The sequence below is a fragment of the Copadichromis virginalis genome, linkage group LG1, assembly GCF_057382275.1.
Source record: "Copadichromis virginalis isolate Kocher_CV1m ecotype Utaka linkage group LG1, C_Virginalis_male_GT1.1, whole genome shotgun sequence".
Lineage (NCBI taxonomy): Eukaryota > Metazoa > Chordata > Actinopteri > Cichliformes > Cichlidae > Copadichromis > Copadichromis virginalis.
The window spans coordinates 19984615-20008976 of NC_140618.1; positions in this window are offsets into that span (position 1 = coordinate 19984615).

The window sequence follows — 24362 nt, forward strand, 5'->3', positions numbered from 1 at the left end:
AAAGATTTTTTTAAATCTTTTTTTTTTCAACTTCATACATTTTATAGATGTCTTTGCTCGCTTTTGACTTTGCATCTCTTAAATTGTAATTACTTGTTAAGCGTGGGATGGAGTTTGAAAAGTGACCTAATATCAGTCTCCCTGATGAGTTTGGAATAGATATTAGGCCTGTTTCACAGAAACTGTAGCTTGAATAAGGTCAGCATGCGTTGAATAAAGCTGAATCAATCAGCCTGGTTAGTCTTTAATGGAATTTAACCATTGAGAACATAACAGCCGAAGTTTAATACGGGATGCAGCTGGAAAATCTAACAGTGTGCTGAAAATCAGAAGATGTCTGGCAGCCTCGTCTGTCTATGTCTGTGTTCCCATATCTTTACTTTCTCCATCCTCTGTGTCTTTCTCTCTCTGTGTCTGCAGTCAGAGGGTAGAGTCAGTTTTACTGTCACTACCTGTGAAATTGTATTCCACGAAGATGGATGCTTTCTCTTATATTCATGACATCCAGCAAAGCACAGTCACCTCCAAAACTGTTTAATATGGATGCCGTGGAGGCGGACACATATACACATACACACGCAAACACAACACATGCATGCACGCACAAACGCATGGACATAGTGCTCCTGTGCGCTTGCACCCTCGCAAACACACACACACACACACACACACACACACACACACACACACACACACTTTTTGCCCCAAAGACAATGCATGGCTGGTGTTTTGCTCCTGCTGATGATGAAGAGTGGTAGTGACAGTGCTGCTCTCAGTAGGGTTGATGCATTACAACACAGTGCTGCCATGTTGCGTAAATTCTCTGTCTCTCCTCATTGAGAACATGGAGGCTTCTCATCTAGCCTGGTACACCAGTGCACTTTAGCTTCTCTACTCCCCTATTGTTCCATCGCTGGAGTTTCATAAGGACCGTCACTCTGTGTAGGCTAGTCATTCACTTCGCCTATTGTCTTTTGTGTGGGTATTTTTTTCCCCTGGCTGAGTGGCAGTCTAACATTGTACTTAACTCACCTGTACCCACCTCCCTTCACTCTTAGGGGAGAAACCATGCAGAGTAATCAGCGCGGTGGGGGAGGAGGGGTGCGGTCTGTGGGTCAAGAGGCCAGAGGAGACTCACAGTTGAGGGTTTTGCGGGCTGCAGCTGCAGAAATACACAAGATTAATAAAACAACACTGTGCACAGGATAGGAGTCTGAGGCTACCAACAGACCCTCTCTCCCCTCCCTTTTCACTTTAACCCTCCCTTCACTCTTACAGCCCTGCCTTAATATAACCAAGACATGGAACCCCATGAGTACTGGGGGTGGGGTGGGGGGCATCGTTATATTTCTTTTGGGCTTTGTTTTCCCTCTCAGCGCAGTAGTACAGTAGTGAGCCAGCACCCTTCCCCTGCCTGCTTGAGGCCAGCGGGGTCTTCCAAGGTTCCTCCTCACTATGTTCTCTGCGCCGTCTGAACCCTCTAGTATTTTCTTTTGACACCCTGATACAACAGGACAATGAGACGCAGCTCTTTGCATGTACAGGGATACAAAAATACACAACGCAGTGCACTCTTTTAGGAATATCTCCACAGAGAGGCTCCTTGAACAGTCAGTGTTGTTGCATTTCATTCTCTGCGAGCCTGTTTGGTTGAGCTGTGTTGTAGAACTAAACTTAGGCACCATGCAATAGCTGCAGGTTGTATGGAGTTTCTACACCTCGTTCTTTGGTGTGGGGGAGGAGAGGAATCACAGGCTCTGTAGAAATGGGGGTTCTGCTCAGAGGTTCAGAGGAGAGGTTTTGTGTAATCCTATGCTAAATTCAGCATCAGATCTTTTGGGGAGCTGTGTAAAACCAGTATGTTTTTCTTGTCTTTACTTTCCCTGCACACCTAAAAAATGATGATAGCACATGGCTTTTCAGCTATCTCACCCTGAAGGCAAAATGTACAAGGCTGCTAGGCGGCGTTACCTCTTCCTCTTCCTAGAGACAGCTAACCCCCTCAAAGGATGCTGATGTCTGGAGAGGGAATGCCTATGAGCAGAAATTGGGAAGAAGGAAGGAGGTTTTGGTGTAGGGTGGGGGTAAAATGGGGTTTTGGGGGTGGGGGTGAATAAAAGGGAAAGGAGGGAGGGAATATGTGTTTGATTCACAGCAAAAAAAAAAAAAAAAGTCAATTCGGTCCCCCTGTTCTTTGTAGAACATTTAGCTTTGACCCTCCCTTGCTTTCTCTACTCCCTCCCACCACCACCACCCCCCCAACTCATGCACACACAGACACACAGGGTCCAGCAGATCTGCGGGATATTACACCAGCGAGCCTTTTCTATCTTCTGCACAGAGATGCATGCTTCTTAATATATATCTTCACCGTATAGTGTGTATATGTCCACACTGTTGCAACAGGCAGACACTGAGGGAGGAGAGAGGGAAATAGGGAGAGAGAGTGACAGGAAGAGAGTGAGGGAGGAAGAGAGAGAGGTAGGGTGAAAATCAGACTGAAATAGGAAAAGGGAGGGGGAGAGCTTTATATGTTGGTTTCATGTTTATGATGCAGAGAAATATATCAATTTACTTTTTTTGAGAAAGAAAAATAAGGGTAAAGGATAGAATCAGAATATTTCTCATATTTCTGGTGAACTAGTCAGCATAACTGCATCCAAAGCCCTGACCAGATCTCTACTTGTGCTGAGCAGACTGGAGGCGACCCGGGGTAAGTTATGGGCTTTTTTCTTTCTCTCCCTCTCTGCGCTGCTGATTACGATGCTGCTGATTGATTGGTTAGAGGCTGTGGATTATCACGGGCCGCTCGTCACCAGGTACCTGATGATGAGAGAAGAGAGAGACGAGAGGAGAGGAGGAGAAGGGGAGGGGGGGGGGAGAGAGGAAGGAGGGGTGGAAATTAGATGAGCACGGCCAATGCTCACATCACCAGATCTCACTAACTCTCCTTCTGATTTCTGTTTACTCTGCCGTTGCACATTTGTATACAGCATGTGCAAAAATTGATTTTGTGCATTTGTGTGTATTTGTGTATCATCTGGATGTGCATGTGTGGTCTCAGCCAACACACGTTTGCAGCCCGGCTGCCTTTCCTTAGTCAAGCCGGCGTGTGCTGATGAGGCCGTGGGGAGGGGTTTTGCTGATGAGGGAAAGCCAGAGGGGCTTTTTTTTTTTGTGAATATGCAGATGAGGGGCATGTGTAAATGGGAGGAGGCTCGGCGTAAGTGTGTGCCACACGCTTTACTGTTTATATGTTCTCCATAGGGAGCCTGATCCTCAACAGATTGCCAGCGTTTGGTGTGATCTCGCTGCTGCTTTGTTTGGGGCATTCACTGACAAAGATATAGAAAAGAAAAGAGAGGAGCCGGTGAGGGGGAAACGAGAGGGGGGAAAAATGGATAGAAAAATACAGTTAAAGAGAAAGAGGGAAAAAAATGGTGGAGCAGCTTCGGGGCATATTTTCACCCCATTGACAAGACGTGATGATTGCTGTTTTGCCCCCCTCCCCCTCCCACCCCCTTTACCTCCCCAGACGTTTTTCTAATCCATTTGCATGTCAAAGCAGCGGAGGCCACTGTGCAGATTAGTATGAGATGACATAATGATGTAATGAATTAAATGCTCCTGTTTAAGCCCTGCACTTTGCTTTCGTGGGAGGCATGGACAGTGGGATAAGGAAACAAACAAGAAAGGAATAAGTAAGGCTAAGACGCTGGCAAGCACAGAGTTCACAGTTTATAAGTCATTTTACAAATGAATACTGAAATAGCATTTTATGCTTGATTTGACCTACAACCGCTCCTGTGTTTTCAGTGATTTTAATCATGATTGCATCAAATTAGATGCATGCATACCTTTGCCTTTTACCATCTGTACAAATCCAGTGTTTACCATTAACATAACAAATCAGATATTATATTTATTTGTGGGGATTTTTATATAATATAATGTAACAAATTAATGTAAACTTAAGACATGTTTGTTTTAAAAATTATTTTTAAAGCCTATTGACCTATTAGTTTCCTTTTTGGATGCGGCTCAGTGTCTTTGAAAGTGTATGTTTGAAGAGTTGCGCAGAGATTGTGTGGGGGAAAAAAAGAAAAGAAAGATTCACATTTTTTCTTGAAAATTGTCGAGGATCTCATATTCTCCCCTCTCTACTCGGCTTATTTGTTCTTTTTTTCATGGTAAGTTTGCAGCATTTTAACGTTTACAATTTAGTTTAAAATATACACTCTGAATGTGTGTGTGTGTGTGTGTGTTTTTATTTTTTTACCAAGTCTCGTTGTAAATTGTTATGGCCTTCAACACAGAGCACTAAAATAACTGTGTGTGGCAACAGCAAAGGCGTATGGAGTATATGATCGATTGAAGCGCTGGCTGAAGCAGTGTTTTTATGAAGCCGAAAAGCTCTGAGACACGACACCTGGGTCTCTTAGGAGAAACACCTACTGTGTGACAGAAGCTGGAGTGTGTCACTCTTGTCATCTCCCACCACAGAAATGACTGGGACACCCCAGCACACACACACATGCACACACGTGGACACACACACACACACACACCTCAGTCACCTGTAGCAATTTGGGATAGCTCTCTTATTGTGGGTAAGGTCAGTATGGGGGCTTGTTTAGGAGATAGATATGTCCCTCATCTCGACAAACTTTGTATTATTCACAGTACCTTACTTCTCTCCGCAGCTATCGATTTGCTACACAGATTCAGTTTTGCTTTACTTTTCTATTTGTTCATGATTTGGTTCTTCCCCCAGTGGAAGAATTGACTGGATTGACACCAGAATCCATACTTAATGAAGACATCATGATGGGTGGAATATTTATAGAATTTGTAGAGTTATTTACACATAATATAATTGATGGAATTATTGAAGCAATATTGATTTGGTGTAGATTTGAAATCATTTCTGGACAAAAAATTGTATTTGCGGCCGCTCGTAGGAAAAGCGAGAACCAATACACGTACTGTTGCACTTGGAAAGAGAAGAGAACATTTATAAATGTATTCTTTTCTAGTTTATGATTAGCAAACCCCAGAATGGCCCTGGAGCCGTGTCCAGGCGGGTGTGGCCGCGTGGAGTCAGCTGGCTGGTGTGGGAGGAGGGGGGGTAATGAGTATGCACTGTGACAGCTGGGATAAAGTGTATGGATGTGTTTGGTGGGAGTAATCAGCTGCCGACCATGGGGTGCAATAGGGTGATGTGAGGCTTTATGACTGCCGAGCTTGCACACACACACACACACACACACACACACACACACACACACACACACACACGGATGGACGCAGAGGTCCGTTGGGACTGTATGCTTCACCTCACCCTTGTGCTGCTCAACATATCATGGGCTTCACAGCTAGCTTCTCCTTCAGTAAAAAATATATTTTCAATGTTGGCTTTCAAAGCTCGATGAAAATTAGATTTTTGGGGGAGTGGGGTGTTGTAAACATATTTTAATTTTGAGGAAAAAATATATCAAAAAATAATCATCAGAAAATAAATCACTTAATTCAGATAAATAAAGCTGTATTCTGTGAATTAGGAGTATTTGGTTGTTAAACAGCACGCCCAGGAAAATATTGAATATGTGGTATTTTAAACAAATGCTTTTCCAATATTGCAGAAGAAAATGAATAATGTGGCATCATATATTTCTTGTGGTGGTGTTGTATAATTGCATTACTGAACAGATTTGCTTTGTTACAAACCACATCTCAATTGAAGTTTTTGGAGCCTGTGGCTACAGTGCTTTACAAATAATTGATATAAAGTAGGCCCTCCTCGCCAGTGAAATTGAACACACTAATAAATGCATAAAGAGAAAATAAATATTGATCACCCAGTACATGAGAATGGGATAGTTTTGATTTGATTCGTACAGTTTGCTGCATGTGAGTATTGGTGGTAGTGGGGAGCATAGACGTGTGTTTGTTTGACCATCTGGATGTTTGTGGTTGCCTCTCTACAAATGTGCAGCTGTAATTCTAAGCTGGATATGTCTGTGGTCTATAAATATTATGTCGGTCTTTGAGAAAGGTGAAAAGATGCCAGTGTTGGTCTCTGTTTTAGCTTTTGGCTTCACTTCTCTGTGTGTGTGTGTTTGTGTGTAAAGTGAAAGTTGGATTAAATGTGTGGGAGTTGGAGCTCTTGCCTTGAACTCCTGGCCCTGTCACTCTGGGCTGCAGTTTTCCACAGATCTTCCATGTTCTCTATAGTCAATGAGGAGGATAGGCGGGAAAGAGGATTATTGGTATTGATCTACCCAGGGGGATCATTAGGCATCACTATCAATTCACAGCTCCTAGCACACAGCACCGGCCTGCACAGACATTGCCAATTTGTCCCTATTAGAGAACCCAGTTTCTGGGTGTCTGCTGTGAAAGGCAGCTCAGGCCGCACTGGAGAACAGCCAGCTAGGGCCTGGTTTGGGCCTGACCATGGTGAGTTTGGCTGCACTTGATGATGAAACAATAGGCTGGCTGAGATATTTGAATATGCAATAGACACCTTTTCTCTCTCTTTCCCGTATTTTGCATTAAGATGTCTGTGACTAAAAATGTTTATTTAGGGAAACAAAAGAAAAAAGATTTTTTTAGACTCACACATTCCACTTCCTGTCAGTAGCTTTTTCTACATCCCCATATTATTTACCAAGAGGTAATTGGCACTGTAATAGAATACTTCAGTGAGGCTTATCCAGCCTGGCCCACTTATCTGTGTAAGCTGGCTGTTCTGGGGACTAAAGCTGCTAGATCCGTTGTCGCTGACTTTAACCCTCTCTGCTCAAGTCAGGTGTGCAGGGAGCTGCACTGCTGACTGCTACTGCATACCATGATGGGTGGTAGATGCCAGCAGGCAGCTCTCAGTTCACTTCAGTTTAAAGATACAGCCACTCCTCTCTTTCTCCCGCTCTCTCTCGTCTTTTACATTCAATTTATTGGGCACTAGGTTAGTTTACCACATGGCTTTACACCAGCAAAATTTTAACATTATTATTTAAAATGTAACACAATTTATTACAATAAGTGGAGAGAATTAAAAAAACAATAATTGGCTTTTCTTCACAACTGAAAAAGTACCTGACATTATATTTTGTGTTAATTTTATGTAAATAACTAGTCTGGTGTACATATAGTGTCGAAGAGTGTTCAGAAAGAAAGGGCTGTTTTTTTTAATATCCTAAAAATAAAGACACTAATTTGGATACATATTGGATTTTTTTTTTTTAAATTTCACTGTATTTATTTAATGTGTTTTAGTGTGTCTCAGCCTCACTCCCAAGGAGTGAGCCAGACAAACCTTGCAGTCAACCATGCGGGTCAGTGAACAGCAGGTGTTTTTTTTCTCACGCCCCTTGACTCCTTCCCCGGCCTCTGTAGCTGCAACTTAACAAAAACACACATGCAGAAAGCCATCGCTTCCCACATTAACTGCCCTCTCCCTGCAGTCGAATACAGCTTGGAGACACTATACTCATAGTATATTAAGGAATATGCTGTGACAGACAAATGTGTCTGACTTTGTAAACAGTGCCAGGGTTAGTAAAGACTGTTCCATTTCACATTGTGGTCTATTAGAGGGTGAGCTGGGTGTGAAGGACATCTTACAGATCTTTTAAGTGCTCTAATAAATCATCTTGAGGACATTCAAAATTCATCAGTGCTAGCTCTTTGCCCTCTGTCTTCCTGAAACGTTGGTCAGACAGCCTTTACGCATGAGCACACTCACTGCAAGCGGTTCTCCAGGGGAGCAACACATTGGTCCTAAACCTGACTTTTTGCATGTGGAAATCAAAGACTCGCTGGTAATGACTTCAGTCTGGGTAATGTGTGGGGGTCCTTTCGAGCTGCGATTCCCCAGGCGCAGCGGTCCTTTCACACTTCCTCATTCACAGGCGATTCATAGGACTCTGCAGCTCTATCATGCTGGGTCAACAACCACACAAATGTCATATGGAGCCAGCTCTGTTTTAACCAGCCCCATTCAGTCAGCCACACTTCATCAAATATAAAAGCAAAGGAAATATTTGTAAGATTAAATCATCAGGAAGTGATCATCATGAACCAGTGTGTGACAGAAAGTTTTTTTTAGTATTAGCATTAAATTGCATGAAGACCTCAAAAGAAATAAAAGACTCAAACTGATGATCTAATTGCTGCTTTGTTAAGCTTCAGCAGCAGTGTCGTGGAGCCACCAAGAGAGGGCAGTATGGCCTGCCTAAGAGCATGGCTAGCAGCTGCAATTCATGGTTGGAACATTGTGATCACCTGACATTTGCTTGGTTTGTTATATGCCTAGATGACATGCAGACATCACCGTCCTTTTTTCTTTTTTCATGGTGGCGTGGAGAAACTCTCTGATCTTCTCTCCAGCATGCACGCCTTTGCTATAGGTTTTGGTTAATTTCCTCTCAGTTCACTTTTAAAGGGAGCGTTTCCTAGTAGAAGGAATATATTGTGCTTGAGAAGTCAACCCATTATTTGCTTCATCTTATAAATAATAATACTCTCTTAGAATGTTATTAGAAGCCAAAGCAGAGGGACATTTGTTAAATTAAACCGACTACATGGTCAAGCGCCATTTTGTTCCTATCCTTTGTGTTTTTATGAGGCACTGGAGGCAGACTGTCTGGGAGTAATCAGATAAAAACAGGAATCATTCATGATCCTTAAAAATGTACAAATGAAAAATAAACAGATTGCACAGAGGCAGTGGGAGTGACGTGTGCTTCCCTTTTTTTATGGTTTTTACCCAGAGGGCCAGTCATTGGTGGATCTCACTGGTAGAATTTCAGCATCACATCTCAATATGCATTTGTGTCGTCTTGTATGTTTTGTTATCTGAGGATGTAAGAATGTGTATGTGCATTTTCTGAGGGGTGATGGGAGAGGCTTAGTGTGTGCAAGCGAAGGAAGAAAAGGAGAGAAAAAGAACGGAGAGATGGATGAGGGCAGTTCGGGGGCCCTGGGTGTTTTAATTATCCACCACTCTGTCGTTGGGTCAGAGCTCGCTATCTCTTCCTGGCTTTATCCCTGTCTCATGATTTGAGCAGTACTTTTATCCCTAAGCCTTCAGCTCCTCTGGCCAAACAAAGAAAAAAGGGAGGGCAAAGAAGGGGTTTTACAGCAGTAACTATGCCACATTTACCATTAATATCCCTCAATCTCCTCTTTTTTTATGTAGTGCAGAGCAGAGTAACCTCAATAAAGTGACCCCAGTGAGGCCTGGTGGTGTATGGATATGGCTGTTGGGATAGAAGATCCTCTTGCACTAGGTCAGAGCCGGTCTAGCTCTTCTCAAAAGCTGAAGCTAAGTGCTGGCAGCCTCCTAAACAAGTGAGGTGAAGGAGCACATTTTTTTTTATCTCCTTTCTCCCTTCACTCTTTCATTCGGCCTTTTTTTTTTTTGCAAGAAGAGATCATCGAAATGCCAAGCGTTCCAGGAACGCTGTTCGTCTGATAACACTATTGGCTGAAGAATGGCTACTGTGGATGGACACAGTGGTCACATGACCTTGCTGTAGAATTTCCCCGAAGCGGAAGCATTTACACATCCACCAAAGAATCGGGGTCGATTACGCTGTCTTTGAGCGTACAGACAAACTCGCACCAACTGAATGCAGTTTTACTTTCAGTGAGAATTTTACTTTCTCATTTTAACTGTTGCATTATTTCCTGTAAATTTTGAACATGCTTCTTTTTAGCCACAAAGAAAAATGGTGTTCCTTTTGTTGGAAATTAACCGAACGTTTTCTAAAATTCTGTGGTAAAAAGAAAAACATGATAATTTGCTTTTTGTGTCGCAATTATTCTTGGTATTCTTTATAAATTTTGTCATTTTTAAAATCGTATTCACCAAAATATATTAAAGGAGGAGAGCGATTTAGTGTGGAAAAAAACATCACCAGACAGAAAGCCATTTTTTTCCCTTTTACTGTTCATATATTGTTTATCCAAAAAACAAACAACAAAGGCAGAAAGTAAATGTATTTCTTAGGACGCGCACAGAAGCTTGTGTGTGTATACTGTATATATCGCAGATGCTTATGTGTTAGTCTGTAATTTCTGGACTGTACTATATCTCCATGACAACATGGTTTTGATGTGGGTTCCCTTCCTGACATTTCCCTGTTTGGGAAGGCTTGTGAATTGCATTGCCTCTCCTTCAGTCAGCATGTCACATGAAAAAAAAAAAAAAAAAGGTGTTTGGGGGTGGTGGGTGAATGGGGTGGGGAGGGGTACATAGGGGGGGCAGTATGAGGAATCTAATGGGCGTCTGGTCTGATTGTCCTCAGCCGTGGCAGTAGAGACAAAGCAGATGAATTGTGCAATGGATTCGAAGAGATTGGAGACAAGTGCATGTCAGCAGCTCCTCCATCTCTCCTCCTTTCCTCCCCCCATCCTCCAGGATCCCTCCCTCTCCATCTCTCCTCTCTTTTTGTCTGACATCCTGAAAAAAACAGGCATGACAGCAGTGCTCCGCTTGAGCAAAACATTAAAAACAAAATGCAATCCTCACCCATTTTGCTTTTATATTAGATATTCAGGCAGACACTCAGTGTGTTGGGCCCATATTAATTGTGAAACTCTGCATGACGAATCTTCACAATATTAATCACTGAGCAAACATCAAGGACATTTTGATTCATGCTGTCTGAAGTGCTAGAAATAAATGACAGCATTTATACAAAACACATTTAAAGATAAAGGCACTTATCTAATCATCTTAAAAGAGGCACGCTGGGCTGGAATCTGATAGACTTTTTCCCTGAATGTTTTTGTCTCTCATTCTCCTGATTTCTGCCCCTTTTTTTTCTTTTTCTTTTTTTTTGTTGCTAGGATGGAAGTGGGGGTAGGGATGCGGATTTGGTGGGGGACACTGTATCTTTCTCCATCTTGAGTAAATGTCTAGCCAGTGTGTCTGGCGAGTATCTATCTTTTCCACCGGACACTAACCTCCAGGAAAACGTTGCTCGTCAGCAGCCCCACTGCTTCCGTCCTGAAGCTGGTCACAGAGCAGCCATGCTTTGCATTTTCACTCGATCGTTTCTGAACCCTGGCAGGAAAAACAAAACAAAAGTGAGAAATCCACTGTCTTTTTCACACAAGTTTCTGGTCAGTGTCTTAGAGTCAGTGACTGATTTGTTTGCAGTACAGTCCGGGACTGTAAGTGTGAGGCTCCCCTATATTAAGCATGCTTATGTATTTTAAACAGCTGCTTTGAACTTCCAAAGAGGAAGGGATCTGCGAGGTATGGCATTTCTTTCTACAAAACAGGTGTAGTCATTTAGTGTCCTTTTATTTATTTATTATTTCTCTCTCTCTTATTTATAGCTATATATCTATATGTCTCTCTTTCTCTCTCTACATATATATACATATATATATATAATATGTACGATAAAACAAAACACATTAAAGCAAAAGTAATCTCAGGAGTGGAGAAACTTTAATTTGTTTAATTTGTTATGTCTTAGAAAAAATAACCCATTATTAAGATAAATGGACCCAATAAATTTTCATTTCTGTCAAGTGGCCACCTTGACAGTACTGGTCTGCCAGCTTTTGTTTTGTGTTGACTGCATTTATTATTCATCTTTACATCAGTCTGTATTTTAATATGAATAATGGAAGAGGTATCAGAGAAAGAAGAGGGATGTGAGAGAGGGGTGCCACACAGCATGTGTCCTTGGCTGTTCTCTGCTCCAGCACTCCTCAGAGTGGAGCAGGTGGGGGGTGGAGGGGCGGGGGGTTAGAGGAAGAGAAGGTTTGTTGGGCCCCGAGTCTTGCTGTGTCTGGTGCAGGGCCAGGATTCTGGGTCCTGCTCTCTTTGTCTTTCTCTCTCTCTCTCTGTCCCTCCTCTCCACCTCCTCCTGCCTGCTTACCTGGCTGGCTCTCTTGTTGGATTTAATAACAGTGTATAAATCAAAAGCCTCCTGTCAGCCACACAGCCTTCATTAAATTCAAATGGGGAACGGGTCTCTTTGGATCCAATTTTAATAAAACCAGGTAATCAAATATGGGTTTAAAATTGGGTCATCATTTCACAGCCGCACAGAAGTCTGATCGCCATTGGTTTCTTGTACACACATTTACCATTTCAGTGAAGAAGCCCTCACTTATACATATAGAGTATACAGTAAATATTTTCTCCAAGGGCAACTATATATTGTTTTCTTTTTATGCACACACAATGAAAACTTACTAACTTATTGCATTCTTTTCAGTCCAAGAACTTCATCATCAACGCGTTTTACGTTTCTTTGTGCAGTTTGTAATGACATTGTGATTTTTTTTTTAATATGAGCAAAATATACATCGGTGAAAGTAGTTTATCTTCCCTGAATGCAGTTAACAGAAAAAAAGAGATAAATCTCATCAAAGGTGTATTAAATTGTCATTGTTACTGAGCCTTTAGATAATTCACAGAAATTCAATTTGGCTCAAGATTTTCAGTTTTTATAGCTTTCTAATCAAAACATGCCTGACCACGTCACACATATGTATATGTACAGTGTGTTGCAGCTGGGCCAAAGATCAGTGTTCTTACTGTATAGAGTGATTATATCATCTATATGAGGTATCACGATTCACTGAAAGATAAATTAAGCTTTCAGGGTGATCCCCCCCCCCCCCTCCCAAAAAAATAAATAAATAAAAATAAATAAATAAAGTTTAATTGTGCCCAGTTACTTGTAAGAACTGCATGTGATGAATGCATCAGTGCTAGCTATCTCCTTTTTTAATGGTGGTGCCTTCAGACCTTGTCTACATGTTTTCGATATCTGATGTTTGATGTGTTGATGTTTATAGGTTTGCACATCAGCTTTTTTATTTTTTCATTATGACTATAAATAAGGATATAAATCATTGTGCATGTGCAGAAATGTAAGAAAAACGAAGGACTTCTGTCCTTTATCAGGTGCTTTGCACATGTGTTTTGATGATCAATAGTTGGGAAAACATGCATCATGCAGCTTGCGAGCAGAAGAGGGCACTATGAGTCGCTGCTGTGCATTCTCTGTCCCTCTCTTTCATTCTGTGTCCATCTCATCTCACTTTGTTTTGCCTCCCTCTGTTTTTTTGTAACAATTCACCATATATGTGTACTTCAAAGCCAAAAGCCACTTTATGTCTGAAAAAAAGGAGGGAATATGTAGGATCATAGTTAGAACACATTCTTTAAAACCACAGGTGGAAATTATGAAAAAGCTACAAATACCATTTTCTGCACAGACCACTGCTTCATCTGCTTTGTTTAACCTTATGCATGTAGTATAAGGTGCAATATTGTACCTTAGCACTCCCTTTAGTGAATGATATTAACATGTTTATAGTTTTACATACAAAGTTACAAAAAAATGCCCCAACAACTATATCTGTTGTTGTGCAATTTTATATTTTATGTAAATACTGATTTAAGTACATAATCACATTTTTTGTACTTAACAATACTGTAAGTGGCTATGCTTTCTATATTTCTTTTATGTCCAAGATCCCTCCCTTTAAGCGTTCCAGCCACACCTTTGTTAGAGGAAGACAATCACAGTCGGTCCCGGAATTATTTTTCCTCCTCAAAAGCCGTCATGGCCGCTCTACCTGAGCATTGTGTCCTCTACAGGCAGGTCAGAGGAGTTCCCATCGCCCCCTGGTGTGTTTCCCTCTTGCCTCTGTTCTTCCTGCCTCCCTTCCTGTTGCCATCGTGGCCTGCCATGTTAGTGCTGGCTCCCGCTGCTCAGCCCTCTCCTTCAATAAATCTTCATATGTGTTGGAGGGAAGGTGGAGGGTACAGACAACAATAAACACCGGTACTCTCCATCAAAGGGTTATCTGGCTTTCACAGGCGCACTGACAGACTGCTCTCTGACACGGAGCAGAGGCCAAGTGCCATGGCTCAGATGGGGAAGGGAGGCCAAGATTTGAAGAAAGGAAAGTGATTCATTTACACGCCTAAAAAAAAAAATCTTCAAAAAGTTCAAGCATCAAGAGAAAAGAACTGATGTCAAAACAAAGTTTGAATGATTAAGTCGCCAAAGATTCATGAGTCCCCATAGTCTTCCATGCATAGCACCCCCTTTACTGCATTTCTTTCTCACTTTTGTCTATCTTAATATTAAAATAGTAAATCTGCAATTTGGCTCTGAGTATGAGTATGCTTATTCGTCTGATTTTAAACAAATAGACTCAATCTTCTTGCAGCGTTTCAGAAGAAACTGTGTTTTATGAACGGTATATATTTTTTTGTGTGTCGAGTTGCAGGGCCCTATTCTTCAGTGCCATATTAGTGTGTCAGCGAGGCCTGCATGTTATGAATTACCAGCCCCAAATTTTGCAACTTAAAAAGTGGGAATGAGAGTAAACCTTTTGTTTATGTCACCTATCATCTTGAAATATTTACCACTCTACGCCTCTCAGCTCCCTGTCTCCCTCCAGTGTGATAAAAGGTTGCTGGCTCCCAGTCTTAACCCCTTCTTGCTTCGTCCCATCTCCAGCTCCATCTGTGCTGAGAACAGACATCATATAAACCTCATCTTTCTGCTCAAACCTGCTGCCTCCATTTTTTTTTCTTTCTTTCTTTCCCGCAGGAAGTAGTTTATTCAGGCTGGTTCCTTTGGGAATCATATAAGCATTTGACCAGGTGTCTGTGACACTTTTCAGTATTTTATTTCAGAGCATGTTTGTGTGTTTAGTTGTGTATTTGAGTTATTATATGTTTGACTACTTAGTTCGAGGAGAAACAATACACGTTTGTACTTTTGCACTTTGTATGTATGTGTGGTAGGGTATGGGTGAAAAGACAGAGAGAGAGAAAGAAAAGGAAATGAAATTCAATGCTGAATGAATTATGGAGTATGTATCGTTACCTACTGCGTGTTGTTCTGAGCGTGCAAGAGAATGGAATTCATGTGCGGAAGGTGCAGAAATAAAAACAGAAAAGCTGCAGTGTGTTTTAGACGGAGTGCCATGTACTGTATGAATTGCCTGCGGTTGCCTTGCAGGACTGATACCTCTGAAATCCACTATTTCTCTCCATTCGCTTTCAACAAAAAACATGTCCCCCAGCTAAGGTGCACATTCACTGTTTTACCACCACTTTTTCAAGAGAAAACAAAACTGTGCGGAGTAACAGCCAGATACTGGTTTTGTAAAGATGTATCGCAGTGCTTTCTAAGGTAGATTGGCATTGTGCGAGAGTCCCCTTCCATGCACCGCTTTTCACTGTGAGGGGCTAGCTGGTGAGATCAGAATTACTGAAAATTACTGCTGTTGTGTTGCTTTGTTACGTAAAATGATTGTTTCATCAAACGCGGTACTTGTCGTTCTAGGAAATGCTAATCAAAAGACAAGTGAGCCTACAGTAGAAGAAGAAAAAGCATCCTCTATTTTTGATTTACTTTTTTTTTTGTTATTGACATGAATTCTAATAGGCTTAGCTACATGTGTTGCACAGGATAGATCTTACTGAGTTTGATCTTTTTATTAAATTATTTTTTTGTTTTCCAGTTTGAATAAATGGAAATCAGTGCTTACAGGAAAGTTTATAATAATAAAAACCTACTGTCAAATAAATGGAAATCTTTGGTGAGTAGTTCAAGATCCCTAGTTTTGTATTGCTCAATAATATGCATAATTCTAAAAGGCAATTCTTCCTGTTCTACACATTGCACTCACCTCTGTCCTTGTCTTTTACTTTGTCTTTGTCTTCTACCTCTTCTGTTTACTCCACTTTCACCTAATCTTTCTGTTTGGACATACCTCAAGTATTCTCAGTTGCATTGAACAGTGAAACGACTCTCCTCTCTGCCATCCTTGTTTTCAAGTCCCATCCAGATTTTTTTTCTTTTTACTATTGGATTGGGGGTGGGGGGTGGGTGGGGGGTGTAGGCCTGATGTGGGGGTTATGTTAGGAGGGGTGATCATAAATATTAGGAGCTGCATGGAGACAAAGAGGCTAAAATGGAAAGGCTTGGCTGGACGAGGGGACCTGGCCATGTCATGTACCCCAGTCATTTTTCTTGTGCGCTTAGAACTCAGTCAGGGGTTTAATTGGAATCCAGACTTCAAAGAAACCCTCGGCCCATCCAGCAGCACCCCATCCCACCTCCACCCCTGCACTAACTCCCCTGGCTGGATCCACTCACGTCCACAGCACATACACACAGACCGTGACCACTACAATATCAGAGAGAGCATCACCATGCACGACCCCGGCTGAAATTGACTTTGCTCATATTTTCACAAGATGTTTTGGTGTGGTGCATGGATTTGTGTGGTCCTTGGTTGTGCTCCTATTTGCACATACCCATTTTTGTTGTGCTTTATAAAAGTTGTATACACTTTATATATTTTGTTTGTTTGGCAATGATTAAACCCAGATATAATATATAAAATCAGAATAAACAGAAGTTGACACAATATATATGTATATATAATTTTCCTATTGCTGTGTAAAAGAAAAGAATCCGCTTGTGTGGAATATGAATGAAATATGAATGTCACCATATTTCAAGAAATCTACAATAGCAAAAATACATACTATGTATTGGTACTAAAAACTTAAAACATCTCAAATAGTTTAGAATTGTTAACAGGTAAATACATTTTGTTGTACAGTTTCCTCCACAAGCCATCGAACGAAACTTTTACTATGCTGAATGACTGTTTTTCATCTAGTGGGCACACACTGGTATGTTAATTTACTCTTTTAAACGATTGTCTATGTTATTTCTACACTGAATTGTCTGGCATTTATGCCATTATTACAGGAATTAAAAATATGCTGTATATGACTCAGAATTAAAGTGAGAGAAAGTTAACTTTGTAATAGGCAAAGCCAGAAAAAAATGGGTGAGATAAAATGTCTGTTGTATAGTAATTAATATTGGAGCAGCAGGGGTTGATGGGTAGTAATATTCACCTATGTAATTAAGACTTATGCATGGTCCTTTGGAGTTTCAGTAGGCCTTGTTAGCACTGTGTGGAAGACCTTTCTAAATCCTTACCTGTAAGATAATATGTTTCAAAGCTGTAATTATGAGTAGGGAAAGAGGACCTATTTTCAGACCTCTAACAAATCACTTTTTCCGTTACACCTGGTTAAGGTGTTAATGACTCCTTGTCTTGTTAATTTTTTCCATTTGAATTATGAAACAACTTGGGTGAATGGGTGAAGTTTTAGTAGAATTGCATAGAAAAAACAAGTATTCAGTTTAAAAACTATTGTGGCTTTAATAAAGGTGAGGAGGAAAAGGTGCTTTTTCAAAAATGGATTAGCAAGTTCCAAAATAGGTAAATACAAGAAGTAAATGTGTGATTAGAAGCACAATTTGGATAATATTACTGAAATTGTGGATAGCTTTCATTATTTCATTTAAGGAAAATAAAAAATAAATTAATGGGCAAATATTGGTTTACGTTTTGTTACGCCTTCACAGCCTAATTTTTTATTAAACTACCTCATTTATACTTATTTTGTGAAATTGTGACATTTTAATGAGGTCATTTTACTTGCTGTAACATTTTCTTTCGAGGACTAGCTGTTCAGTTTTGACCTGCCATATCATAGTTTACAGTTGACTGTGTAAATGAATTCAGGCAGATCAGTTTAATGCAAGAGCCATACTAACAGCTGGTGGTAGTGATGATGATGACTGTGTTGTTTAAAAGAAAACAAAGAGGTCTTTTCTACTATCCAGCTGTCTTGCTCAAAAAAAAAGAAAGAAAAGAAATGTATGGCTGTCTTGAAGAGAAGCGTGGGCTCTGAATGACTAATAGAGCTGCTCATACAGAATGGTTTGTAATGGAGGTGTTAATGACCATGTTGCTTAAAGGTTACTTCTGAGTGCTGTTTTCTTTCTCCCTCACGTCAACACCTTTATGCTCCCACCAACGTGTTCACTTTGTTTCCTATTATCTTCCCCTTTTCCAGCGCAACCTCGAGTGTAACTGCAGCATCCAGAAGATCAAGGGATGACAGAATCTGAAAAGAATAAAGAAATATATATATAAAAAAAAGATAATGAGAGAGAAAGAGAGACACGAGACTATAAGGGGAGAAAAAGGTGCTAAATAACAGAGGTCTCCGCCCAGCGGGATTTTGACTTGAAGGGACTCGGACACCGGTCAGCGGTGCTGTTAGCGCAACTGACACCTATAGATGCATAGAACAAAACACACAGATTCCTGTTGCCTGTGGATTCCAAAGTGGGTGAAATTTGGGGGAAGAAGGGGTAGGAAAGAGAAAAGGGGAGGAATTTTTTGAGAAGTGTGGAGTCGGTGGTTATTTGGGGTGTACATTGAGAGGGGGTGCTAGTGAATGGGTGTGTATGTATGGGTGGCTAGGTGGAGGGGTGGTAGGTTTTTTTTGGTAATTGCATCTCAACATCCCATTGTCAGTGGGCTCAGTGGTAGGTCTAATTTGGGAGCAGAGGTTGTTGTGCTTTGCACCCTGGCAGACCAGACTATTGTCATATGTAGCGGAGCAGGGGGCTCTGCAGCACTTTCATGCTGGGTCTTTATCGAAGAAACAGGTGCACGTTTGGGTAAATAGACATCGTTTTCAAGAAGATGGCGAACATTTGCATAAACTGATGTCCTTACCTGAAAACAGGTGAATGACTGTTCATATATATGTCCTGGGTCCTCGGCATGAGAGATCATACATGTACAGCTGTCATATAGGGTGTAAATTAAGGCAATTAAATGGTGATCGTTTCTTCTCATATGATCGCTATTGCACTTTTTGTTCCGATTTTCATATTTGTTCAAATCCTAGTCAGTCTATAAATATTCTACCCACCTTCACGGTTACCTGATAAGGTTTCTTTGTATATTGTTAGTTGTTTACAAATTTACAAAAAACAATGAAGAATGAGCAAGTTGCAGACATGTCTGTTGCCCTTTTTATGTAGACACACTGGAAAACATTTCGTCTTTGACCCAGTAAAGAATATGAGTCTTAACAGATTTGAAACTAGTCATCTGAACTGCAGCGACAAGAGCAAAAAAAATGGAACTCTTGGCAGCATTTTTAGCTAAACAATTGGTTTGGATAAAGAGCCTACCATTACAGCATGCTTCCAAAAAGGAGCATGTCATTACTGTGCACCATGTAGTAATATGCACTCAATGAATGGCGATGAAGACCTCAGTAGTTGGAAGAACAATTAGTGACAATTACCAGTGGGAGTCCTCATTTTAAGGTGCTCAACGACTCATGTACTATACTTTAGAAAGGTTTGTAGAACCTAGTTAGCCAAAGAGAGTCAAACACTGAGTCTGTCCACACAGTACATGGCTCAGCAATGTGGACCCTGTGGATAATTCTGATAATTTCGTACAAAAGTTCCAGTGGCAGAAAAAAAGCATACTATGCATATAAATGTTTTCCTCCGAAGTTGGTTTGAATACATGATTTGAGTCTATTAAGCATAAAGTGAAGCACTGTTTCCAACTTTTTGCAAACCTTTGCTGATTTGGAATGAAGGACTACACCCTACTATTAGGATGCTGTAATTTAAAGTCTAAAATAACACACACACACACACCATTGTATCTCCCTACATCATCTGGGTTGATAACAGACCTTAGTGCAAAGAGAGAGGAGATAGAACATGACCACAGAGAGAGCAGCTTTGCTAAACAGCCCACTCCTTCTTCACCTGCATGTTACACCTGGTTCAAACATCATGCTTCCCTACTTCATCACTGTGGATAAAACTACAGTCTATATATATACTGACTGAGCTCATTTAAATGCTGTCTTTTATAAATGTCAAGGAGAATATTTCACAACACAGAATCTTCAAACCATAAATCTGTCTCGATCACACCTATGGTGGTATTTAAATAAAACGAATAGCGTGGCTACCAGCATCACAGTGAAATTATATTTGTTTGGCCTTTTTCTAGGGTGTTTTAAAGGGTACGTTATTACAGCCGATGCAGAAAATTGAGTAGTGTATATATATATATTTAAATTTCAATGACACAAGTATAAGCACAATTAATATATGTCGCATTAAACAGCACCCTTGGAAATATGAAACAAAGCACGTATATCTACGAACTTTGGAATTCTAGGTAATAAAGCAAGACTTGGCTATAAATGTTACAATGATTTGCAAGACTTCAGAATAGAAAGGTGAACCTCCTGATCATTTGTGTAAGCGCAGGTAACAAAATGTTTGGTTGAAGTTTTGAAGGACTTGTCAAATATTAATAAAGCCACACCACAACTTGAAACATAAGTGCATATTTGTGAAAATGTACCTTAAAACAAGTTTAACAACCTTAAATTGTTCATCCCACACATATTGGTTGTTAAATACAATTTTCTTTCAGATCTGCACATATTTTTGCTCTTGCATCCTTAGACAAATGAAGCTGCTGTGAATGTTTCTATAGGTACAAATTTGTATACAAACTATGTTAAGAAAGAAAAATGCTGGACTATCATTCAACCAAAAGCATTAGTGATCATTAATGCCTAAACATGACTGCAAATATTTTAGCCGCTATCTGTGTTTATTGCATTACTAGAGGAAATACTAGAGGAAAAATATATGACGTTCACTGTCAAACAGTATTTTTGTATTGACACATATCTCAAAAATCATTGCATTGTATATATTCCATTGTACTGATAAAATCTGTTATTCAGACATTACACCAGCCTAAGTTTTATAGAGGACACAATAAGCAAAAAACATACCAACCGTTCAATTATCCTTTACTTTCTGCTTGGTTTTATATTTGCTGGTGGTGTTTCTTTTGTGAAACTCCACCCATCTTCAAGCGTACTTGAAAAGCAAAAGGTGGGAGGAGCGTGCCTGCCTGCTGGAAGGGTCAGGGGAAGAAGCAGGACGGTATCAATACAGAACAACCGATTCACTTACAGCAGCCTGTGTGGAGGTGGGTTGCAAAGCGGCCTGCAGAATGGCTGATGTCATGCACCCATGTTCTGTATGTTTGAAGATATGTCTTTTGCATGATCTAGTTACATTTCAAGTAGATGTTGAAAGTAAAACAAAAAGTGCAGACACAGTTATTCTATGTGCTTGTGTTGTGTGCTGAGGCATCCTTTGTGCACCCTCCTGAAACGCCAGGCTGAGCCCGTCAGACTGTGACACAGGAGGGCAATCTGCTCCTCCTGTGGTTTTGTGTGGTAACAACCTCCATGCTTCAGACTTCTACCAAGGGGATTAGGCCTACCAGTGGGGAGAAGCAGAGTGGAAGCCTGTGTTCCTAACATTGTAGTGATCCTCTCTGCTGGTGACTGTTGTGGGATGCCTTTTTCACCCACTGAAGCTGCACTCCAAATTGTAGCCTCCAAACTACCTGTGCCTCGCAAGGAAATCTCTTACAAAGTACTTGTAGCTTTTATTCTCACTTTTATTGCGCCACAAAAGTGTCTCTGAAGTCTGTCGATCACTTTATATAAAGGGTTCGCTGTAGTTCACTTAAACCTCCTTGTCCTCTGTCTCTATCTTTACATTATTTTGTTCTGATCAATACCTGCATTTCTTTGCACCTTATTAGGAATGTGATTGTAAGTTTAGAATGAAAGTGTTTAAGTGCCGAATCCACAAACGCAGAGAGAGTAAAGAAATGCTGTGCCAGCCCTCCTGCAACAAAGGCTCCATGTTCTATAAAAACCTTAATTGGTCTGTTAAACATTAGACTGTAATCTCATGTGGTGAGCCTGGAGAGATCTGTAAACACCCTGTATGTGGTGTTTCTCTCCACCCTCTCCTCTGCTTCTTTTCCCCTTACACCACACCAAAACAGACCCATGTGTTGATTTCAAGGCCTGAAACTGGATTATGGAGTTTACTATCTTTTTTAGGTAGTAAAGATCTCAATAAAATAATGTTTGGAAATTTATTTATTTATTTATTTTAATTGGTCCTTCTGTTAGCCGTAGGACCCTAAAACAGAGGTGTTCTGCTCTTTATTTCAGAGCCAGTTAAAGGGTAGCAGACATCAGGTTGCATGTAATAGTCACCTTCCTAACATGTGGCACAAAAGTTAATTTTATTGGGCCAAAGCATGAAGATGTAGGTCAGTTGAAGGACAACATGGAGAAAGCAGAAAAACATCACCCGCATAATGTGAAAGCTGTCTGGTTTTAGGTCAATCAGTTTTCTTCGGTACACCCCCATTTCTCTGCTCATTCACTCACAGACTCAGTGGAGCCAATCATCACGGAGTGGGAACACAAAGGGGTCATTGTTTATTAACTTTTCAGCAATGTACTTTACAAAATAGTTAGCAACATACCGTGCTACGGTGAAAACACTGCTTGACTGCACCACTGTCTACACCTCTTTATACTTTGCTGCATGTCCTGTCGACAGTGTTAAGAATATCGTAAACAATGGTTTTATCAACATATCTAAATTATTCAAAGCAGTTTTCGTATCAGTGCATATTGAACAACACATACGCTAAAACTGATGTATAGATTAGTTCAAACAATAAATACATTTCAATTCAATTCCATATATATATAGTGCCAAATCACAATAACCGTTTGCCTCAAGGCGCTTTATATTCTAAGGTAAATACCCTATAATAATACAAATAAAACAGAGAAAACCCCAGCAATCATGTGACCATCCTATTAGCAAGCGTTTTGGTGACAGCGGGAAGGAAAAACTTCCTTTTAACAGGAAGTAAACCTCCAGCAGACTCAGGCTTAGGGAGAGGTGGCCATCTGTTGGTTTAGGGGAGAAAGATGGGACAAAGAAGGAAAATAGATAGCATTTTTTTTTTTACCTGTATTGTAGTTAGCAGGAATCCGACATTGGTGAAATGGAAGCAAGATTTTCCATACTGTGCCATTAGATTTTTAGGGAGGGTAGCACTGCACTCAATATTAGTCCAAAATAGCATTTTTTTAATGAAACTGAAGTCGTAGGCATTAATTTTGCTGGTGAAACAAACAGCAGTCACTGGATGCTGGAGTGAGATCTTTCAGTTTAAATAATAGGTGGCATCCTATCTCACGGCTCCACCCTGCAGTCCTACCTAGTAGTGCACATGCAGACACACACGAAGTATCTGCATGTCTTCTGATACGTGCAGTATAGCTTTGTTGTTGTTGTTGTTTTTATTTGGCAAGGTGAACCCCCTTTGTGAATTTCACACTGCATAGAAAATGATTGCTGTGACACTTTCGTGAAAAATTTGTCATAATATGGAAAGAACATAATTGCCAAGCTGAAAACTGATGCACTTTTTTATTATTGCTCTTGAGGGTTTTCTTCTAAAGCCGGTGAGGTGGTGTCCTATTCTGTTATTACACCCAGAGAGCTGATAGCTAATGTAGATACATGCTGATAGAGGAGGTTTATCACAACACAGCACAGCCGCACTGTTGGCTGCACTCTCCCAGAGGGTAGAGGTGCTTATTATGCATCCCATACTATACAACGGCACAGTGTTTGCTCATAAAAGCCCACTCTGGATAACGATGCTTGAACACTCACTCTCATCTGATTTCATCTAAAGACTAATGATGAGTTTGCCTTCTAACTTCATTTCCTCTAGACATCACAGGGCAGCTGCATTTTTTTTTTTTAGTGTTTTTAAGTGTTATAAAACATGTGGACGAAATGTCTGAGGTACATTGGTGAAATGAGGCAACACAAGTCCAGTTTTTCCAGTGGATGGAATTAATTATTTAAATTAACACAGAGTAGCTGTGTCTTTCCCCCCCTTCCTCTTCTTATTCTTCCACTTCCTGTATTTAGAAGAGCCCATGCAAACATGTTACAGCTAGTTACAAAAAATCTCAACTAGTTAGTTGACATTTTGCTACCGTTAAATCAATTTTGTCCACTAAATGGTAAATTTATCTAATGAAAATGAAAAAAAAAATTCTGCATATTGGATTGGTAGAAATTGTTTAGATTTGCTCTCCATGTACCTATGAACTTCATTCTAAACAATTTAATCCAGCTCTATCTTTAAACTGTTGTAGCCTTAATAATGATTTATGACAAATGTGGCTAGAAATTAGTTAATTCATATACTTTTTTCTCTGTGACTTTGAAAGTCTTTTTCTGTTACGTTTCAAAAGGGACTAAATATTTTAACGTCTAACTACAAAGATACACTTTAAGACAGGCTTAAAGGGAAAAAATCCATCACTGCAAACCAATATAATGCTGTAGGCATGGCAGTTTTTAAATGCGATAGAGAGACAGAAAAGAAACTGCAGAATTCGAGTGACTACATGAGGAAAAGAGTGATGTGTGTTACACTAAATACTATGGTAAAACCAACAAGGTAAAGCCACAAGCCATGAAATCTGTGTTGATCACATGCTTTCCTGTAGT